Below are 21,383 nucleotides of genomic sequence, written 5' to 3'. Positions count from 1 at the left end.
TTATCTCCATCAATCTCTGTTTATCTCCATCAATCTCTGTTTATCTCCATCAATCTGTTTATCTCCATCAATCTCTGTTTTATCTCCATCAATCTCTGTTTATCTCCATCAATCTGTTTATCTCCATCAATCTCTGTTTATCTCCATCAATCTCTGTTATCTCCATCAATCTCTGTTTATCTCCATCAATCTCTGTTTATCTCCATCAATCTCTGTTATCTCCATCAATCTCTGTTTATCTCCATAATCTCTGTTTATCTCCATCAATCTCTGTTTATCTCCATCAATCTCTGTTTATCTCCATCAATCTCTCTGTTTATCTCCATCAATCTCTGTTTATCTCCATCAATCTCTGTTTATCTCCATCAATCTCTGTTTATCTCCATCAATCTCTGTTTATCTCCACCAATCTCTGTTTATCTCCATCAATCTCTGTTTATCTCCACCAACCTCTGTTTATCTCCATCAATCTCTGTTTATCTCCATCAATCTCTGTTTATCTCCACCAATGTTTATCCATCAATCTCTGTTTATCTCCACCAATCTCTGTTTATCTCCATCAATCTCTGTTTATCTCCATCAATCTCTGTTTATCTCCACCAATCTCTGTTATCTCCATCAATCTCTGTTTATCTCCACCAACCTCTGTTTATCTCCATCAATCTCTGTTTATCTCCATCAATCTCTGTTTATCTCCACCAATCTCTGTTTATCTCCATCAATCTCTGTTTATCTCCATCAATCTCTGTTTATCTCCACCAATCTCTGTTTATCTCCATCAATCTCGTTTATCTCCATCAATCTCTGTTTATCTCCATCAATCTCCGTTATCTCATCAATCTCTGTTTATCTCCATCAATCTCTGTTTATCTCCATCAATCTCTGTTTATCTCCATCAATCTCTGTTTATCTCCATCAATCTCTGTTTATCTCCATCAATCTCTGTTTATCTCCATCAATCTCCGTTTATCTCCATCAATCTCTGTTTATCTCCATCAATCTCCGTCAATCTCCGTGTATCTCCATCAATCTCCGTTTATCTCCATCTGTCTCCATCAATCTCCGTGTATCTCCATCAATCTCCGTTTATCTCCGTCTGTCTCCATCAATCTCCGTTTATCTCCATCAATCTCTGTTTATCTCCGTCTGTCTCCATCAATCTCCGTGTATCTCCATCAACCTCTGTTTATCTCCGTCTGTCATCAATCTCGGTTTATCTCCATCAATCTCTGTTTATCTCCGTCTGTCTCCATCAATCTCCGTGTATCTCCATCAACCTCTGTTTATCTCCGTCTGTCTCCATCAATCTCCGTGTATCTCCATCAATCTCCGTTTATCTCTCTGTCTCCATCAATCTCCGTGTCTCCATCAATCTCCGTTTATCTCCGTCTGTCTCCATCAATCTCCGTTATTCTCCATCAATCTCTGTTTATCTCCATCAATCTCTGTTTATCCATCAATCTCTGTTTATCTCCATCAATCTCCGTTTATCTCCGTCTGTCTCCATCAATCTCTGTTTATCTCCATCAATCTCTGTTTATCTCCATCAATCTGTTTATCTCCATCAATCTCTGTTTATCTCCATCAACCTCTGTTTATCTCCGTCTGTCTCCATCAATCTCCGTGTATCTCCATCAATCTCCGTTTATCTCCGTCTGTCTCCATCAATCTCCGTTTATCTCCATCAATCTCTGTTTATCTCCATCAACCTCTGTTTATCTCCGTCTGTCTCCATCAATCTCCGTGTATCTCCATCAATCTCCGTTTATCTCCGTCTCTCTCCATCAATCTCTGTTTATCTCCATCAATCTCCGTGTATCTCCATCAATCTCCGTTTATCTCCGTCTGTCTCCATCAATCTCTGTTTATCTCCATCAATCTCTGTTTATCTCCATAATCTCCGTGTATCTCCATCAATCTCTGTTTATCTCCATCAATCTCTGTTTATCTCCATCAATCTCCGTTCTCCATCAACCTCTGTTTATCTCCGTCTGTCTCCATCAATCTCCGTTTATCTCCATCAATCTCCGTGTATCTCCATCAATCTCCGTTTATCTCCGTCTGTCTCCATCAATCTCCGTTTATCGCCATCAATCTCTGTTTATCTCCGTCTGTCTCCATCAATCTCCGTGTATCTCCATCAACCTCTGTTTATCTCCGTCTGTCTCCTCAATCTCCGTGTATCTCCATCAATCTCCGTTTATCTCCCTGTCTCCATCAATCTCCGTGTATCTCCATCAATCTCTGTTTATCTCCATCAATCTCTGTTTATCTCCATCAATCTCTGTTTATCTCCATCAATCTCCGTTTATCTCCGTCTGTCTCCATCAATCTCGTTTATCTCCATCAATCTCTGTTTATCTCCATCAATCTCTGTTTATCTCCATCAACCTCTGTTTATCTCCGTCTGTCTCCATCAATCTCCGTGTATCTCCATCAATCTCCGTTTATCTCCGTCTGTCTCCATCAATCTCCGTTTATCTCCATCAATCTCTGTTTATCTCCATCAATCTCCGTTTATCTCCGTCTGTCTCCATCAATCTCTGTTTATCTCCATCAATCTCTGTTTATCTCCATCAATCTCCGTGTATCTCCATCAATCTCTGTTTATCTCCATCAATCTCTGTTTATCTCCATCAATCTCCGTTTATCTCCATCAACCTCTGTTTATCTCCGTCTGTCTCCATCAATCTCCGTTTATCTCCGTCTGTCTCCATCAATCTCCGTCTGTCTCCATCAATCTCTGTTTATCTCCATCAATCTCTGTTTATCTCCATCAATCTCTGTTTATCTCCATCAATCTCCGTTTATCTCCGTCTGTCTCCATCAATCTGTTTATCTCCATCAATCTCTGTTTATCTCCATCAATCTCTGTTTATCTCCATCAACCTCTGTTTATCTCCGTCTGTCTCCATCAATCTCCGTGTATCTCCATCAATCTCCGTTTATCTCCGTCTGTCTCCATCAATCTCCGTTTATCTCCATCATCTCTGTTTATCTCCATCAATCTCCATTATATCTCCATCAATCTCCGTTTATCTCCGTCTGTCTCCATCAATCTCTGTTTATCTCCATCAATCTCTGTTTATCTCCATCAATCTCCGTATATCTCCATCAATCTCGTTTATCTCCATCAATCTCTGTTTATCTCCATCAATCTCGTTTATCTCCATCAATCTCCGTGTATCTCCATCAATCTCTGTTTATCTCCATCAATCTCCTGTTTATCTCCATCAATCTCGTGTATCTCCATCAATCTCCGTTTATCTCCGTCTGTCTCCATCAATCTCTGTTTATCTCCATCAATTTCTGTTTATCTCCATCATCTCCGTGTATCTCCATCAATCTCTGTTTATCTCCATCAATCTCCGTGTATCTCCATCAATCTCCGTTTATCTCCGTCTGTCTCCATCACTCTGCTTATTCCATCAATCTCTGTTTATTCCATCAATCTCCGTGTATCTCCGTCTGTCCCCATCAATTCTGTTTATTCCATCAATCTCTGTTTATCTCCATCACTCCCGTGTATCGCCATCACTCCGTTTATCTCCGTCTGTCTCCCAATCTCCGTGTATCTCCATCAATCTCCGTTTATCTCCGTCTGTCTCCTCAATCTCCGTATCGCCATCACTCCGCTTATTCCGTCTGTTCCATCACTCCGTGTATCGCTAATCTCCGTTTATCTCCGTTCTCAATACTCCGTGTATCGCCATCAATCTCCGTTTATTCCGTCTGTCTCCATCATCTCGTGTATTCCACCAATCTCTATGTATTCCGCCTGTTCCATCAATCCCCGTGTATTCTCGTCTGTCTCCACTACCCTCGTGTATTCTGTCTGTTCCATCAATCTCGTATTCCTCCGTTCTATCAATTCCCGTGTATTCCATCTGTCTCCATCAATTCCGTGTATTCTCCCTGTTCCATCAATTTCGTGTATCTCCGTCTGTCTCCATCAATCTCCGTGTATTCCGTCTGTCTCCATCAATCTCCGTGTATTCCCCATCTGTCTCCATCAATCTCCGTGTGTCCGCTACCTGTGTAAGTCTCTTTATCTCTATATTATTTCACCAATTCCCATCTCTCTCCAGCCAGCCTCAGCTACACACACACACAAACACACAAACAAACACACACACAAACAAACAAACACAAACACCAAACATAAACAAACACAAACACCAAACACAAACACCAAACACAAACAAACACATAAAACACACAATAATAATAATAATGGCAGCCCTCGACGATGGTCATTCAAGGGCCTCCAAGGAATTTGTTTATAGAAGCTGTCGCCAACACAACAACCACACCCTGAGTTAACGAGTTGCATGACCCAGTGTCAAGGAATAGTCCGAGAAGACCGGACAACTCGCCAACTGCACTGGCTAACCATTACCCCGGAACACGATCCGTAAATCGATTAACATCCAGGTTCCTACCATTGCTGGGTAGACAGAGGCAAATGGCGTAAAGAAACTGCCCATAGTTTCACCCTGCCCGAGGATCAAACCCGGGTCCACTTGCTTGCGAGGCGAGCATGCTGACCATTACTTCACACACACACACACACACACACACACACACACACACACACACACACACACACACACACACACACACTCAATTTGCTCTCAATCTCCCCACTCATGTTGATCAACCTTGACCGCACAGTAACCTATCACCATATGCAAATACTGTGTGTGTGTGTGTGTGTGTGTGTGTGTGTCACGGGTGGACGGGGCGGTGGGCGTATGTGGGTGGACGGGTGAGTGAGTGAGGTTTGGGGATGTTTACTGGTTGAATAGATTGGTCGATTGGTAGGTGGGGTGGATGTGGGTGGGGTGGGATGTGGGTGGGATGGGTGGGTGTGGGTGGGGTGGGTGGGTCATAAGTAGGACCATTGGGGTGGTCTGATAGTTAAATGGATTGCCGATTGGTGGTGTGTGGTGGGGTGTGGGTGGGTGTGTGGGCAGGTTAGTGTATGTGTGGGTGGGTGAGTGAATGAGTGAGTTTCCTAAGCGGGTGGAGAAGTGGATAAGTGGGTGGGCAGGTAAGGGTAAAGGGTTGGTGGCTGTTACTGGGTGGGTGTGGATAACGGGTGGATGGGAGGAAGGAGGAGGTTTGGTGGGTATGTGAAGGAGGAGCAGGGTGGGTGGAAGGAGGAGCAAGGTGGGTGGATGCCGGAGGTTGGGTGGAAGGAAGGAAGAAGAGGAGGATGATGGGTGGAAAGAAGGAGGGAGGGTGAATGGGTTACAGGTGGGTGGTTTAGTGGGTGGAGGGTGGGTGGGTTAGTGGGTGGAGTACACTTCACCAAGGGCCGCCAGTACCCCCCGTGTTCTCCTGGTCGTCTGAAACTTTTATCTCGAACTTTTGAACTTTCTCATCAAATACACGGCTCTCTCTCCCCCTCCTTCTCCCTGCACCTTCCTACCCTATCCCTCCCTCCCTTCTCTCCCTCTCTTTCTTCTCCTTGCTCTCTCCCTCCTCCTTGCACCTTCCTACCCCACCCCCTTCCCTCCCTCCCTCCCTCTCTTCTCCCTGTACCCTCTTACCCTTCCACAATCTCAATCCCGCCTTCAATGCCAAACTGAACCATGAGCTCCCCCGAGTCCGTTGAGAACGATTAAAACCGTTAAAACCGTTAAAATCCGTTACATTTTGAATCTGACAGCTCAATTAAAACTCGTAAAAACTTCAGAGAATTCCCAAGACATCGAGGACGTCTCAGGAGAGGTATTCATTATTAATAGATCCTGTTAGTTTGTGGTGCGGAAGATGGCGGCTGACAGCCTCTCTCTCTCTCTCTCTCTATCAATCTATCGCTGCAGAACTTCTAAATTTAACAATGAACAGATAGATAGATGGACACACACACACACACACACCAAATCGGTTACCTCATCAACTTGTTAAATTCTACTCACTAACCACCACGACTACCACCACCACACCACCACCACCACCACCACCACCACGACTACCACCACCACCACCACCACCACCACAACTACACACATACCACGACTACCACCACCACCACACAACCACCACCACTACCACGACTACCACCACCACCACGACTACCACCACCACCACCACAACTACTACCACCACCACCACCACCACCACACCACCACCACCACCACCACCACCACAACCACCACCACCACCACGACTACCACCACCACCACGACTACCACCACCACCACCACGACTACCACCACCACCACCACAACCACACCACCACCACCACCACCACCACCACCACGACTACCACTACCACCACCACGACTCACCACCACAACTACCACCACCACCACCACCACCACCACTACCACCACCACCACCACGACTACCACCACCACCACGACTACCACCACCACCACCACGACTACCACCACCACCACCACCACAACCACCACCACTACCACCACCACCACTACCACCACCACCACAACTACCACCACTACCACGACTACCACCACCACCACGACTACCACCACCACCACACTACCACTCACCACCACCACGACTACCACCACCACAACTACCACCACCACCACCACCACCACTACCACCACCCCACCACCACGACTACCACCACCACCACGACTACCACCACCACCACCACGACTACCACCACCACCACCACCACAACTACCACCACTACCACCACCACAACTACCACCACCACCACAACTACCACCACTACCACGACTACCACCACCACCACGACTCACACCACCACCACCAACTACCACCACCACCACGACTACCACCACCACCAGACCACCACCACCACCACCACAACTACCACCACCACTACCACCACCACCACAACTACCACCACCACCACCACCACCACCACTCACCACCACCACCACACACCACCACCACTCACCACCAACATACCACCAACTCACCAACGACCACCACCACCACCACCCACCACAACCACCCACCACACCCACCACCACAACCAACTACCACCACCACCACCACCACCACCACCACCACCACCAACCACAACTCACCACCACGACCACCACCACGACTACCACCACCACCCTCACCACCACCACACACTACCACCACCACCACAACCACCACCACCACCACCACCACCACGACTCACCACCACCACCACCACGACTACCACCACCACCACCACCACCACCACCACCACCACCACCACCACCACCACCACCACCACCACTACCACGACTACCACCACCACCACAACCACCAACACTACCACCACCACACCACAACCACCACCACCACCACGACCACAACCACCACCACCACTACCACGACTACCACCACCACCACCACCACCACCACCACCACCACACCACAACTACCACCACCACCACCACTACCACCACCACACACCACCACCACCACCACAACCACCACCACCACCAACCACCACCACCACCACCACCAACTACCACCACACCACCACCACCACCACCACCACACACAACCACCCCACCCACCACCACCACCACCCACTACCACGACTACCACCACCACCACAACCACCACCACGACTACCACCCCACCACCACAACCACCACCACCAACCAACCACCACCACGACTACCACCCCACCACCACAACCACCACCACCACCCCCCACCACCACCACCACCACCACCACCACCAACTACCACCCACACCACCACCCACCACCACCACCACACCACCACTCACCACCACCACAAACCACCACCACCACCACCACCCCACCACCACCACCACCACCACCACCAACCACCACCACCACCACGACCACCAACACCACCACCACAACCACCACCACCACCACGACCACCACCACCACCACCACGACTACCACCACCACCACCACCACCACCACCACACGACTCACCCACCACCACCCCACCACCACCACCACCACCCACCACCACCACCACGACTACCACACCACCACACACCACCACCAATACCACCACCACCACCACAACCACCACACACCACCACCACCAACTACCACCCACCACACCACCACCACCACCACAACCACCACCACAACTACCACCAACACCACCAACGACCACCAACTACCACCACCACCACCACCACCACCACCACCACCACAACAACCACCACCACCACCACCACCACCACCACCACCGACCACCACCACCACCACCACGACCACCACCACCACCAAGACTACCATCCACCACCACAACCACCACCACCACCACCACCACCACCACCACGACTACCACCACCACCACCACCACCACCACCACCACCACCACCACCACCACCACCACCACCACAACCACCACCACCACCACACCACCACCACCACCACCACACCACCACCACCACAACCACCACCACCACCACTACTCACCACCACAACCACCACCACCATCATACCACCACACACCACCACAACTACCACCACCACCACCACCACACCACCACCACCACCACCACCACCACCACTACCACCCACCAGAATTAAGACATCAAAGTTCAGAATTATCCTCAACTATTGAAACTGATTCATAGACAATTGCAAGTCCACATCTACAATAGGGCAAATTTGGCCCTTGTGTCGCCTCAACCTGAAGATCTAATTTAGCAAACAATTCGACAAACACCTGAGATATCTCCGTGTTATGCGTCCCCAGGTAGCGTGTGTGTGTGTCGTGTGTGTGTGACGTGTGTGTGTGTGTGTGTGTACGTGTGTGTGTGTGTGTGTGTGTGTGTGTCATGATGGTAAGAGTTATTGAGGTCAGAGATCGTCATGGAAAAGAAATGCATCATTTTTTGTTATTTTATTCCCAGGATGAAAATGAAAGGTACAGGTGTTTAAAGAAGATGTTATTTCCCAGGATGGACAACGATATTTTTTTTTACAGGTTGAATATAATGGAGGTATTGGAGATATTATTTTTACCTTACCTCCCTCCTTTCCCTCCTCCACTACCCTTCCCCCCACCCACCTTCCTTCCCTCCCTCCACTACCTTCCTCCTCCACCCACCTCCTCTCCTCCACCACCCCTCCTCCTCTCACCCACCTTCCTTCCCTCCACTACCCCTCCCCTCCACCCACCTTCCTTCCCTCCCACACCCCTTCCTCCTCTCACCCACCTTCCTTCCCTCCCTCCCTACCCCTTCCCCACCCACCCCCTTCCCTCCCTCCACTACCCCTCCCTCCTCTCACCCACCTTCCTTCCCTCCCCCCTACCCCCCCCTCCTCTCACCCACCTTCCTTCCCTCCCTCCACTACCCCTTCCTCCTCTCACCCACCTTCCTTCCCTCCCTCCACTACCCCTCCTCCCTCTCACCCACCTTCCTTCCCTCCCTCCACTACCCCTTCCCCTCCTCCTCCCACCCACCTTCCTTCCCTCCCTCCACCACCCTCCTCCCTCACCCACCTTCCTTCCCTCCCTCCACACCCTCCTCCTCCCACCCACCTTCCTTCCCTCCCCACTACCCCCTCCCCTCTCACCCACCTTCCTTCCCTCCCTCCACTACCTCCTCCCTCACCCACCTTCCTTCCCCTCCTCCACCCCCTCCTCCTCTCACCCACCTTCCTTCCCTCCCTCCCTACCCCTCCTCCTCTCACCCACCTTCCTTCCCTCCCCACTACCCTCCTCCTCTCACCCACCTTCCTTCCCTCCCTCCACTACCCCTCCTCCTCTCACCCACCTTCCTTCCCTCCTCCACCCCTCCTCCTCCTCACCCACCTCCTTCCTCCCTCCCCTCCCCCCTCCACCCACCTTCCTTCCCTCCCCCTCCACACCCCTCCCCTCTCCCCACCTCCTTCCCCTCCCTCCACTACCCCTCCTCCCCACCCACCTTCCTTCCCTCCTCCACTACCCCTCCTCCTCTCACCCACCTTCCTTCCTCCCTCCACTCCCTCCTCCCTCTCACCTTCCTTCCCTCCCTCCACTACCCCTCCTCCTCTCACCCACCTTCCTTCCTCCCTCCACTACCCCTCCTCCTCTCACCCACCTTCCTTCCTCCCTCCACTACCCCCTCCTCTCACCCTATTTTTTCTCTCACTTTTATACATTTCTTTTAAGACCAAAGATTTTAACCTGGTTTTGTAAGGCTTGAGAGAGAGAGAGAAAAAAAGAGAGAAGAGAAGAGAGAGAGAGAGAGAGAGAGAGAGAGAGAGAGAGAGAGAGAGAGAGGAATATTTTAATAATATTGACCTAACTCGGTATAAAAGTTTTACTCCCATGCTTAAAAAGTTAATCCAGAAATATTAGAGCAGGTAAGTGAACTGAGTAGAGATTTACAGGTACGCTAATTACTATGAGGTAGTTAGTAGTAGTTAGGTAGTTAGCAGTAGTAATAGTCAGTCTGTCTCTCTTACTTACTTACTCACACACACACACACACACACACACACACACACACACATACACACACACACACACACACACACACACCCTGAAACAGAAAGAAACAAAAAAATACAAAAAAAAACAAGAACACGTACAAGAACATAACGAACAAGTCCAGAACAATAACAAGATGAAGAACAAAGAGAAATAAAAACACGAAAAAAGAGATTAAAATAAAAGACAAAATGCAAAATAAAATCCGGATTAGTCTTTAGCGACAGAGTACACTAACCTCAATAACCATATGAGCTTAATCCTAAATCCTAGCTGAAATCTGGGTTAAATCTCAGCTTAAATCCTGGCTTAAATTAAATCCTGGCTTAAATCCTGGCTTAAATCCTAGCTTAAATCCTGGCGTAAATCCTAGCTTAAATCCTAGCTTAAATCCTAGCTTAAACCCTGGCTTAAATCCTAGCTTAAATCCTGGCGTAAACCCTAGCTTAAATCCTATCTTAAATCCTAGTTTAAATTTCCTCCTCTAATAAATCATCATAAATCTCTTAGTTAAATATTTACCCATTAAATCGCCATTAATTTCCACGCTAATAATCTATTTTTTTTTACTAATTATTCATAAAAAAAATAAAAAAAAATAAAATCGAAGTACCGGCGACTCCTCCAACGTGGTAAATATCGAGGCCCTAATTGGCTGGCTTCATTAAAAACACACGGAGGAACCAATCACAGGGCACAATAACCATGCCTGGGAAATATTAGCCTCTTAATTGGCTGACTTCACGTTCAAAGAACGAGAACCAATCAGCGCGAACAATGATCAAGCGCGGCAAATTTTAACCTCTTGATTGGCTGGGGGCTACAGTTTTTCGAATCATCTGCACAGCCAATCAGCACTAACAACGCTTCCATCGGAATGCTTAGAGAGCCAATCAGGAGGCAGTTCCTGTGTACCGTGAACTAGTGCTTTGTGTCACTCTATTTAGTGAATGAGAGAGAGAGAGAGAGAGCAATTCAGTGTCCGGGACCCGTAAGCTTATGCAAGAGAGGTCAAGGGAGGGAGGGTAATGCATCCCCCCTCCTCCCTTCCCCCACTCCTCCTCCCCCCCCCACCTCCTGTGCCCCCAACACTATATTCGTCAACAACAGCAACTTCCAGCCTGCTTCTAGGCGTGAGGGGAATGATTCATATGTTGAAATAATAATGAGAGGAGGGGTAGGGGAGGGGGAGGAAGGGGAAGGAGGAGAGGGGAGTCTTGTACTCTGCTTCTCCTTTAATAATATCCTCACCCTAATCAGTCTATTCCTATCAGTCTAACCCTACCAGTCTATTTACCAGTCTATCCCTACCAGTCTATTCCTATCAGTCTATCCCTACCAGTCTATTCCTACCAGTCTAACCCTACCAGTCTATCCCTACCAGTCTATTCCTATCAGTCTATCCCTACCAGTCTATTCCTACCAGTCTAACCCTACCAGTCTAACCTTACCAGTCTATCCCTACCAGTCTAACCCTACCAGTCTAACCCTACCAGTCTATCCCTATCAGTCTAACCTTCGCAGTCTATCCCTACCAGTCTAACCCTACCAGTCTAACCCTACCAGTCTATCCATACCAGTCTATCCCTACCAGTCTATCCCTACCAGACTATCCCTACCAGTCTAACCCTACCAATCTAACCCTACCAGTCTAACCCTACCAGTCTAACCCTACCAGTCTATCCCTACCAGTCTAACCCTACCAGTTCACACTACCATTCTAGCCCAACCAGCTTCACCTCGCCCTCCCAACAATTCATACGCGCTTTAAAAATTCAAACATTCAAATTCCGTGACGTTACAAGTGTTAAATCGGTAATAACGACTGCAACGATCGGCCACCCTAATACTATATAAACTTCACTCTTATTCTGCTGAATGCAACTATCATGTCAAATGAAATATTCAAACATTCAAATTCCGGGACGTTACAACTGTTAGAGCGGTTATAACGGCTGCAACGGTCGGCCAACCTAATAGCATATAAACTTCAAAACTCGTCGCGCTGTTTGTAACTAAGTGAAAGTATCTAGTTAAGGTAGAGTCTCCGTGTAATTTTGTCTCCTACCAGGGTTTAAAAATTCAAACATTCAAATTTTGTAACGTTATAAATGTTACAAAGGTTTGCCGCTCTATAAATATAAACTTAAATTCGTGTTTTGTAGAGGCGACAAACGCGTCCGTTTAAAAATTCAAATATTCATAACCGCCATAGTGTTACAACTGTTCAAACGGTCACCTGAATTCGGTGTAAAGTTGTTGGCTGATATTGAAAGGTTCGCGCGGTGAATATTTCTCCTTAGTCAAGATAAAAGAATGGATTTAATTCTTTCAATAAAGTTAAAGCAATAAAAATAACACTAACAAAATATAATGTATATAAAACTTACGCTGAGACTCTACCTTAACTAGATACGTTCACTTAGCACCAGTTAAGAGACTAACTTAACTAGATAGATGAGAGAGAGAGAGCCGTTACCAACTCCCCTCTGAAATAGCCAATAAGTTCATTAACAATTATGCACCCTCGCGCCACCCAAAACTACATGACCTGACCTCTACCACCTGACCCCCCACCCCACACCACCACTTGACCCCACCTGACCTCACATGACCGGAATAATCTGTGGCATTAAGGTATGATGCGGGGTAAATCAGAAATCGGTGAGACATTAAGCGAGAAATTACCCCAAACTTGTGATTTTAACGCGCGTATAATGTTAAGAGAATCGAAAGGAAGGTTTTATGGGTAATTCTGACAGGTTAAGAGAGGTCATGTAATGGGGTGGTGATGTTAAGTGAGATTGATGTTGAACTAAGTGATGTGATATTAAATAAACTGATATAATGTGGCGATAAGCGAGGTGATGTTAAGCGAGGAGACGTTAAGAGAGGTGACGTTAAGAGAGGTGACGTTAAGGGAGGTGACGTTAAGGGAGGTGACGTTAAGGGAGGTGACGTTAAGGGAGGGGACGTTAAGGGAGGTGACGTTAAGGGAGGTGACGTTAAGGGAGGTGACGTTAAGGGAGGTGACGTTAAGAGAGTGACGTTAAGCGAGGGGCGTTAAGGAGGGACGTTAAGGAGGTGACGTTAAAGGAGGTGACGTTAAGAAGAGGAGACGTTAAGAGGTGACGTTAAGAGGTGTTGACGTTTAGCGAAGGAGACATTTAAAGGGAGGTGACGTTAAGGGAGAGGGACGTTAAGGGAGGGACGTTAAGGGGAGGTGACGTTAAGAGGTGACGTTAAGGAGGTGACGTTAAGGAGGTGACGTTAAGAGGAGGTAACGTTAAGAGGTGACGTTAAAGGGAGGTGACGTTAAGAGGTGACGTTAAGGAGGGACGTTAAGGGAGGGACGTTAAGGAGGTGACGTTAAGAGGTGGCGTTAAGCGAGGAGACGTTAGCGAGGTGACGTTAAGGGAGGTGACGTTAAGGGAGGGACGTTAAGAGGTGACGTTAAGAGGTGACGTTAAGAAGAGGTGACGTTAAAGGAGGAGGTGACGTTAAGGAGGTAACGTTAAAGAGGGTGGCGTTAAGAGAGGTGATGACGTTAGGGAGGTTAACGTTAAGAGAGGTGACGTTAAGGGAGGTGACGTTAAGAGAGGTGACGTTAAGAGAGGTGACGTTAAGCGAGGTGACGTTAAGAGAGGTGACGTTAAGAGAGGTGACGTTAAGGGAGGTGACGTTAAGGGAGGTGACGTTAAGAGAGGTGACGTTAAGAGAGGTGACGTTAAGAGAGATAACATTAAGGGAGATAACATTAAGGAAGATAACATTAAGGGAGATTACATTAAGGGAGATGACATTAACTGAGATAACATTAAGGGAGATAGCATTGAGATAATATTAACTGAGATAACATTAAGTGTAGTGAAGTGATCTGAAGGGAGTTGAACAGTTTTATTTCTGCCTCAATTTACGTTAAATTCCTCATATACGAGAAATTTCCATCTTAGGGAACGTGTGTGAATCCCACCTTCAGTCGTTATACTGTGAGGGAAGACCAGTCCGAACATTCAAAATTCAAATTCTCTCGCGGACGTTACAACGGTTATAAAGATTGCAACGGTTGGCCACCCTAAAAAAATATTAACTTCTGTCGTTGTATTGTTTTGAAATGAACATGGCAGTTCAAAAATTCAAATAGTCAAATTCCTGTCCCCTCTCCCTTGAGGTTACAACCGTTAAAACAGTCGGCCACACCCATCCTAATACTTAAATAAACTTCTGTCTCGTTAAATTGTTGGTAACTATCTTGCAATTTGAAACTTCGATATTCAAATTATCTCAGGGTGGTTATAACGGTTACAACGGCTGTAACGATCGGCCACCTTGGTAGTATAAACTTGACACGTGGCATTATGTGCAACTAACAGGCCAGTTTCAAAATTCGATATTCAAATTCTCGCCGAGCGGTTACAACGGTTATAACGGTCGCAACGGTCGGTCCTGCCTACCCTAATAGTATTATAAACTTCAGAGTCGCCATACTCTGTATCTGCCAAACACAGTTGAAAAAAATCGATATTCAAATTTTCCGAGCAAATGGGGGGTTGTAACGGTCATTTAACGGTTGTAACGGTCATTTAGTTACCAGTTGTGGATATTTTAAATCATACAAAGTTAATTCACAACCATACGAGTTTAATCAATGTGTGATTACTTCAGTGTAAACGTTTATAATGTAAATGAGTGTAAATAAGTGAAAATTGTGTAAACTACAAAGCTAATAAATGAAAATTGGTCGTTAATGGTGTTGGTGTACAGTAATTAATTCATAAGTCTCGGAATTATACCTGGAATTATACCTGTCCAGTTATTAGTGGAGTTTATGGAGAGATGAAACACTATGATCAGACAGACAAGACACCTACTTACTCTCCGTATATCTGACAACAGGAACCACGATGTACACACCTGAAACAAATAAAAGGACCTTAGTAATTTTATAAACAAACAGAAAACAAAAACACAGTATGACAAAGGGACTGTGTGCACTGACGCTTGTTATGAGTATTCATACTTACATACATGCACACGTACAGTACATACATGCACACGTACTGTACATTCATAGCGCATGCATACATATATACATACATACATACGAGTACAGTATATGCATATGCTGTATTGTATGACAGACAGACACAGGAGGTTTAGAGGTGTTGATGGTACAATTCTCTTCACGTGGCGTCACAAATAATAATAATTATAATTAATGATAAAATAATTATAATCAAATATTAATATTGATAAACAATAATAATAATAATAATAATAATAATAATAATAATAATAATAACAATAATAATAATAACAGTAATAATAACAACAATAATAATAATAATAATAATAATAATATAATAATAATAATTATAATTATAACAATAATAATATAATAATAACAATAATAATATTATTAATAACATTAATCATAATTATATATAATGATAAAATAATTATAATGAAATATTAATATTGATAAATAATAATAATAATAATAATAATAATAATAATAATAATAATAATAAATGTAAAGTCATATCTGCAGGCTTCATATGAGAGAGGTTGCTACCCAGCCGTCACCTGAATTATAAATGTCACTATTAATTTCCCCAGATGTGTCCAATCGACCAACTCTTATCTGAAATACTCCTTATGGCCCGCTACCTGTACTGCTGCCTCCTGATGCCATCACCTGGCCCTGATAGCAATTGCACCTGGCCCTGATAGCAATTGCACCTGGCCCTGATAGCAATTGCACCTGGCCCTGATAGCAATTGCACCTGGCCCAGATATCACCTCTACCTAACCCTGATATCACCTCCACCTAACCCTGATATCACCCCCACCTAACCCTGATATCACCTCCACCTAACCCTGATATCACCTCCACCTAACCCTGATATCACCTCCACTAGCCTGATATCACCCCCACCTAACCGTGATATCACCCCACCTAACCTGATATCACCCCACCTAACCTGATATCACCCCCACCTATCACCCCCACCTAACCCCATATCACACCCACCTAACACTGATATCACCCCCACCTGATATCACTAACCCTGATATCACCCCCCTAACCTGATATCACCCCACTGATATCACCTCCACCTAACCTGATATCACCTCCACCCTAACCCTGATATCACTCCACCTAACCTGATATCACCCCCTAACCTGATATCACCCCACCCTAACGTGATATCACCCCACACCTAACCTGATATCACCCCACCCCTAACCCTGATATGCCTCCACCCCTAACACTGATATCACTAACCTGATATCACCCCCCACCTAACCATGATATCACCCCCACCTAACCTGATGTCTGCCCACCTAACCCTGATATCACCTCCACCTAACCTGATATCACCTCCACCTAACACAATATCACCCCACCTAACCTGATATCACCCCCACCTAACCTGATATCACCCCCACCTAACCATGATATCACCCCACCTAACCCTGATATCACCCCACTAACCTGATATCACCCCCACTAACCCTGATATCACCCCCCACCTAACCCAGATATCACCCCCCACCTCAGAGATATCACCTCCACCTAACCATGATATCACCCCCACCTAACCATGATATCAACCAATGAACCCAAATTACCACAACTACCACAACCAGCCAACCACCACTACCTACCACTATTCTATCACGTCTGCCTCACAACCATCGTCTTCCCTGTATATGAGTAAGGCGGACAGATGCGTATAGGAGAATGGCCGATAAAGACAGGAGATACGCGAAACCGATACGAATAAGAGAAATGAGATGGTAAACACACAGACAGACAGACGGACAGACAGACAGACAGACAGACAGAAAGACAGACACAGACAGACAGAAAGACAGACACAGACAGACAGACGTAATACATATGTCTGCCCAGAGCCTCAGTCGTTTCATTACGTTTATCATTTATATATTTTACTCTATTTTTTTTTTTTACAATTTACAAAGACGAAGTGGACAAGTTTTCTCTGATTATGTAAATGTGTTATCAAATGTTTACCTGCATATAGTGGACACCTCTGTATACCGAACACCTGTATATAGTGGACACCTCTGTATACCGAACACCTGTATATAGTGGACACCTCTGTATACCGAACACCTGTATATAGTGGACACCTCTGTATACCGAACACCTGTATATAGTGGACACCTCTGTATACCGAACACCTGTATATAGTGGACAAATCTGTATACCGAACACCTGTATATAGTGGACACCTCTGTATACCGGACACCTGTAAACAGTGTTAACTTCTATATAGCGAACACCTGTATATAGTGGACACCTCTGTATACCGAACACCTGTATATAGTGGACACCTCTGTATACCGAACACCTGTATATAGTGGACACCTCTGTATACCGAACACCTGTGTATAGTGACACCTCTGTAACGAACACCTGTATATAGTGGACACCTCCGTATACCGAACACCTGTATATAGTGACAACCTCTGTATACCGAACACCTGTATATAGTGGACACCTCTGTATACCGAACATCTGTATATAGTGGACACTTTCGTATACCGAACACCTGTATATATGGACACCTCTGTATACCGAACACCTGTATATAGTGGACACCTCTGTATACCGAACACCTGTATATAGTGGACACCTCTATACCGAACACCTGTATATAGTGGACACCTCTGTATACCGAACACCTGTATATAGTGGACACCTCTGTATACCGAACACCTGTGTATAGTGGACACTCTGCATACCGAACACCTGTATATAGTGGACACCTCTGTATACCGAACACCTGTATATAGTGGACAACTCTGTATACCGAACACCCTTGTATAGTGGACACCTCTGTATACCGAACATCTGTATAGTGGACACCTCTGTATACCGAACACCTGTATATAGTGGACACCTCTGTATACCGAACACCTGTATATAGTGGACACCCCTGTATACCGAACACCTGTATATAGTGGACATCTCTGTATACCGACAACTGTATATAGTGGACACCTCTGTATACCGAACACCTGTATATAGTGGACACCTCTGTATACCGAACACCCATATAGAGGGACACTCTGTATACCAAACACCTGTATATAGTGGACACCTCTGTATACCGAACACCTGTATATAGTGGACACTCTGTATACCGAACACCTGTATATAGTGGACACCTCTGTATACCGAACACCTGTGTATAGTGGACACCTCTGTATACCGAACACCTGTATATAGTGGACACCTCTGTATACCGAACACCTGTATATAGTGGACACCTCTGTATACCGAACACCTGTATATAGTGGACACCTCTGTATACCGAACATCTGTATATAGTGGACACCTCTGTATACCGAACACCTGTATATAGTGGGACACCTCTGTATACCGAACACCTGCATATAGTGGACACCTCTGTATACCGAACACCTGTATATAGGACACCCTGTATACCGAACACCTGTATAGTGGACACCTCTGTATACCGAACACCTGTATATAGTGACACCTCTGTATACCGAACACCTGTATATAGTGGACACCTCTGTATACCGAACACCTGTATATAGTGGACACTTCTGTATACTGAACACCTGTATATAGGACACCTCTGTATACCGAACACCTGTGTATAGTGACAACTCTGCATACCGAACACCTGTATATAGTGGACACCGTATACCGAACACCTGTATATAGGACAACTCTGTATACCGAACACCTGTATATAGTGGACACCTCTGTATACCGAACATCTGTATAGTGGACACCTCTGTATACCGAACACCTGTATATAGTGGACACCTCTGTATACCGAACACCTGTATATAGTGGACACCTCTTATACCGAACACCTGTATATAGTGGACTCTGTATACCGAACACCTGCATATAGGACACTTCGTATACCGAACATCTGTATAGGACACTCTGTATACCGAACACCTGTATATAGTGGACACCTCTGTATACCGAACACCTGTATATAGTGGACACTCTGTATACCGAACACCTGTACCGGCGACCACCACCTACATTGACCAGCGACCTTCAACAGTTCATCCCTGACATCCTGTCGGCCGGCCAGAATCCACCCCCTCCCCTCATACCCGGCCCGACCAGCCACTCCCCTTCACCCCTTCCTCCCAGACGGACCCCTCCTCTTCATCACCTTCCCCAGACGGACCCCTCCTCTTCATCCCCCTTCTCCCCAGACGGACCCCTTCTCTTCATCACCCTTCCCCCAGAGACCCCTCCCCTTCATCACCCCTTCCCCAGACGGACCCCTTCTCCCAGACGGACCCCTCCCTTCATCACCCTTCTCCCAGACGGACCCCTCCCTTCATCACCCCTTCCCCAGACGGACCCCTCCCCTTCATCACCCCTTCCTCCAGACGGACCCTCCCTTCATCACCCCTTCCCCAGACGGACCCTTCCTCTTCATCACCCCTTCTCCCAGACGGACCCCTCCTCTTCATCACCCCTTCCCTTCTCAGACCAGGTCAGACCACCCCCACCCCAGGGCAACACGAGATAACAGCCCCGTCCCCCCTCACTTCCCCGCCCCATCCCCACTATACCCCGACACTCCCTCCTCACCCAACACCCATATGAATCTGCCTCTATGCATTTATAGCTGTTTGAATATGATGTATTTCTTTGTATGAACCTCTGTCCTGTGTGGCAGTGAAGTGATCACCCTCAGTGTCAAGACCTGACTGAATTACTCGGAATAGGCAAACTGTACTACAAGCTTTGTCAATAAATTTGTTAAACAAAAAAACCCTCCCCACTATACACCCGACACTCCCTCCCCACTACCATGACACTCCCTCCCCCACTATACCTCAGCCTCCCTCTACCCCCTCCACATCCCTGACAAACAGAGACAACCCCCACCCCCTCAACCTCACCCAGACCTTCCCCCCCTCCTCCCCTGACCCTGGAACAAACCAGACACCTGCCCCCCACCACCTACTCCTCTACCCCCTCTCCCCCACCTCAGGACACACCTCCCCCCCCATCACCCCACCCAGGGACATAAGACACCCCTACTCCTTCCCCAGACAGACAAACCCTTCCCCCCAGAGACAGCGAAATGAACTATTGGCGTCTCCTGTTACGGAAAGTGAACTGATACAAGTGATGAACTGGAAAGATGCAGGAGAGGAGAGAGGAGGGAAAGGAGGAGGAGGAGGGTGAAAAGGAGGAAGAAGAAGAGGGGGAGGAGGAGGAGGGAGGAGGAGGGTCTGGACATGATACCAACACACAGCATTATTATTGTCACCCATCTGTCTGACTCACTATTAGCGACTCTTCTCTTTACTACTGCAGGTGTAGACCCAAGGAACAACTCCAGCCGTGGACACAACAACAGTACTGGGCTTCACAAGGACTGACAAGAACACTGGGGAGGGGGAGTTCCTACACACCCCACCGCCTCCTCCTCGACAGGTCTTTAGGTAAAATTAATTAAATATTTCTAAGTCCATTCTGTATTCATATCTGGTGACAAAGGCCTCTTCCAGACCCACTGCGTCATATCAGTCCCCAGTTGGAATATTGCAGAAGCTGTCGTCACAATAAAGTCTCAGCTTGGCATCAGAGTCAGCTGTTAGTGACCGCCTGTCCTACCCGACCTTGTTCAACTCTCCTGACGACGGCCAGTTCACAGGGGGATATCCTTGGACCTCTCGAAATCTTCTGATACTAACAACAACAACATAACTTTTCCATCAAAACTACAACATTATGGCAACAGAGGCCAACCCAACAAGTAGTTCTCATCCAACCGGCCAGACAGGTGACGACAGCATACCGACTGTCAATCTGATCTCGCCTATTATAATATGGTTGACCGCAATCCTGACCTGTTACTATTGTGTGATATAGTCCTCCTCCTGCCCCGGCACTCATAAACCACAGTTCATTTTCAGACGAGAGTTATCGGT

This window comes from Homarus americanus, unplaced genomic scaffold (genome assembly GCF_018991925.1).
Source record: "Homarus americanus isolate GMGI-L3 unplaced genomic scaffold, GMGI_Hamer_2.0 scaffold39610, whole genome shotgun sequence".
NCBI lineage: Eukaryota > Metazoa > Arthropoda > Malacostraca > Decapoda > Nephropidae > Homarus > Homarus americanus.
This window is presented reverse-complemented; position numbering follows the sequence as displayed.